Raw genomic sequence first — 3,985 nt, forward strand, 5'->3', positions numbered from 1 at the left:
AATAAAGGACAGAAATGGCATGGACATAATAGAAGCAGAAGATAGTAAGAAGAGATGACAAGAATACACAGAATAACTGTACAAAAAAGACCTTCATGACCCAGATAATCACGATGGTGTGATCACTCCCCTAGATCCAGACATCCTGGAATGTGAAGTCAAGTGGGCCTTAGGAAGGATCACTACAAAGAAATCTAGTGGAGGTGATGAAATTCCAGTTGAGCTATTTCAAATCCTAAAAGATGATGCTGTGGAAGTGCTGCACTCAATATGCCAGCAAATCTGGAAACTCAGCAGTGGCCACATGACTGGAAAAGGTCAGTTTATATTCCAATCCCCAAAAAAGGCAATGCAAAAGAATGCTCAAACTACCACACAATTGTAGTCATCTCACACTCTAGTAAAGTAATGCTCAAAATTCTCCAAGCCATGCTGCAACAATATATCAACTGTGAATTTCTGGAAGCTCAAGCTGGTTTTAGAAAAGGAAGAGGAACCAGAGATCAAATTGCCAGCATCTGCTGGATATTTTAAAAAAGCAAGAGAGTTCCAGAAAAACATCTATTTCTGCTTTATTGACTATGCCAAAGCCTTTGACTGTGTGGATCACAATAAACTGTGGAAAATTCTCACAGAAATGGGAATACCAGGCCACCTGTCCTGCCTCTTGAGAAATCTTTATGCGGGTCAGAAAGCAGCAGTTGGAACTGGACATGGAACAACAGACTGGTTCGAAATCAGGAAAGGAGTACATCAAGGCTGTATATTGTCACCCATCTTATTTAACTTATATGCATAGTGCATCAGGAGAAATGCTGGGTTGGATTAATCACAAGCTGGAATCAAGATTACTGGGAGAAATATCAATAACCTCTGATATGCAGACGACACTATCATTATGGAAGAAAGTGAAGAAGAACTAAAGAGCCTCTTGATGAAAGTGAAAGAGGAGAATGAAAAAGTTGGCTTAAAACTCAACAACAGAAAACTAAGATTATGGCTTCCAGTCCCATTACTTCATGGCAAATAGATGGGGAAACAGTGGGAACAGTGACAGACTTTATTTTTTTTGGCCCCAAAATCACTGTAGATGATGACTGCAGACGTGAAGTCAAAAATCTCTTACTCTTGGAAGGAAAGTTATTACCAACCCCAACAGCATATTAAAAACCAGAGACATTACTTGGCCAACAGGGGTCTGTCTGGTTAAGGCTGTGGTTTTTCCAGTAGACATGTATGGCTGTGAGAGTTGGAGTATAAAGAAAATTGAGCGCTAAAGAATTGATGGTTTTGAACTGTGGTGTTGGAGAAGACTCTTGAGAGTCCCTTGACTGCAAGGAGATACAACTAATTAATCCTGAAAGAAATCAGTCCTGAATATTCATTGGAAGGACTGATGTTGAAGCTGAAATTCCAATACTTTGGCCACTTGATGCAAATAGCTGACTCATTTGAAAAGACTGATGCTGGGACAGATTGAGGGTGGGAGGAGAAAGGGACGATAGAGGATGAGACGGTTGGATGGCATCACTGACTCAATGGACATGAGTTTGAGTAAAATCTGGGAACTGGTGATTGACAGGGAGGCCTGGTATGCTGCAGTCCTTGGGCTCCCAAAAAGTTAGACACAACTGAGCAACTGAACTGAACTGAACTGATCTTGCTAGCCTGTGAGATGAATGCAATTGTGCAGTAGTTTGAAGATTCTTTGGCATTGCCTTTCTTTGGGATTGGAATGAAAACTGACCTTTTCTAGTCCTGTGGCCACTGCTGAGTTTTCCAAATTTGCCGGCTTATTGAGTATAGCACTTCCACAGCATCATTTAGGATTTGAAATCACTTAACTGGAATTTCAACACCTCCAGTAGTTTTTGTTTGTAGTGATGCTTCCTAAGGCCCACTTGACTTCACACTCCAGGATGTCTGGGTTAGGTGAGTGTCCATATCATCATGGTTATCTGGGTTATTAAAATCTTTTCATATAGTTCTTCTGTGCATTCTTCCCACCTCTTCTTAATATCTTTTGCTCCTCGTAGGTCCATGTGATTTCTGTCCTTTATTGTGCCCATCTTTGCATGAATATCCTTTGGTTTCTCTAATTTTCTTGAAGAGGTCTCTAGTCTTTCCCATTCTATTGTTGTTGGTTTTTTTTTTTTTTTTTTCATTTATTTTTATTAGTTGGAGGCTAATTATTTTACAATATTGTAGTGGTTTTTGTCATATATTGACATGAATCAGCCATGGATTTACATGTATTCCCCACCCCGATCCCCATTCTGTTGTTTTGCTCCATTTCTTTTCATTGATCGCTTAGGAAAGCTTTCTTATCTCTCCTTGCTATTCTTTGGAAGTCTGCATTCAAGTAGATAAATCTTTCCTTTTCTCATTTGCCTTTCACATCTCTTCTTTTCTCAGCTATTTGTAAAGCCTCCTCAGAGAACCATTTTGCCTTTTTCCATTTCTTTTTCTTGGGGGTGGTTTTGATCACCGCCTCCTGTTCAGTGCTCTGAACCTCCTTTCGTAGTTCTTTAGTCACTCTATAAGAAGTAATCCCTTGAAACTATTTGCCACTTCCACTGTATAATTGTAAAGGATTTGATTTAGGTCATACCTGAATGGTCTAGTGGTTTTCCCTATTTTCTTCAATTTAAGTCTGAATTTGGCAATAAGGGGTTCATGATCTGAGCCACAGTCAGCTCCCAGCCTTGTTTTTGCTGACTGTACAGATCTTCTCCATTTTCAGCTGCAAAGATTATAATCAATCTGGTTTTGGTGTTGACCATATGGTGATGTCCATGTGTAGAGTTATCTCTTGTGTTGTTGGAAGACAGTGATTGCTATGACAGTTCATCCTCAGCAAAACTCCGTTAGACTTTGCCCTGCTTCATTTTTTACCCTAAGCTCTAACTTGACCGTTACTCCATGTATATTCTGACATCCTACTTTTGCATTCCAACCCCCTATGGTGAAAAGGACATCTCTTTTGGGTGTTCTAGAAGGTCTTGTAGGTCATCATAGAACTGTTCAGCTTCATCTTCTTTGGCATTGATAACATGTTTTAAAATCTTTTAAGTCTTCAGGAAATATGATGAATATTTAGTGAAAACTGACTTCCACACTTCACTAGGGTAAATGAATAGTATGGCAGACGTTCAGACTGTATACTGCAATAGTACATGGAGACTCTGTCCTTTTTCTACCATATAAACTATCACTGCCTGATATGCCTATCCGGACTAACCAAAGAAGAATGATTCAAGACAGTCTAGTTAGTCCATAGAAAGGTGCAAAGAGTGTCCTCAAAATAAAGGATTTCTAGCAGAGAAAGCAGTCCTTGCTATAATTCAAAGAAAAGGAAATTTTCGTGTGTGTCCAAATCCTTTATTTCCTGCATTACACGCTGGAATTACAGAAGGGATATCCGAAGTATAAATCCATTTCCTTGACTGAAATTTACCCGAAGATTAAGAACATGTTAATTGTTTTGCCTCTTATTGTCTACATTTTTGTAAATTTGAAGTTTTCTGATAATATTTAAGTCAGATATGTTCCAGAGTTCTGTGTATTTTAGTGCTTTAATTTTTCCAAACTTTTTTTTTTTAGGAGAGTATTACCATCAGTAAATGTCAAAGTATTGCCCGTTTTCTGTTGTTTATTTTCTTTGTCAAGCCACAATAGGAAAAATCCTTAACAAAGATCATTTTCCCTTAGAGTTTCCAGATTGGCCTCCTGTTAAATCCCTGATCTCCAAACTTAATTTTATATTTACCATGTGTCGCCAAGTCTTACCACATAATGCCTATTTTTTAATATTATTTTTTAAGATTTGTTTTTAATTGGAGTATGATTACTTTACAATGTTGTGTTGATTTCTGCCATGCAACAGTGTGAGTCAGCCATAAATATGCATATGGCCCCTCCCTCTTGAACCTCCCTCCCACCCCCACCCCACCTTTTCCCTCTAGGTTGTCTTGGAGCATGAGGT

The sequence above is a fragment of the Odocoileus virginianus genome, chromosome 30 (assembly GCF_023699985.2).
Source record: "Odocoileus virginianus isolate 20LAN1187 ecotype Illinois chromosome 30, Ovbor_1.2, whole genome shotgun sequence".
NCBI classification, from domain to species: domain Eukaryota; kingdom Metazoa; phylum Chordata; class Mammalia; order Artiodactyla; family Cervidae; genus Odocoileus; species Odocoileus virginianus.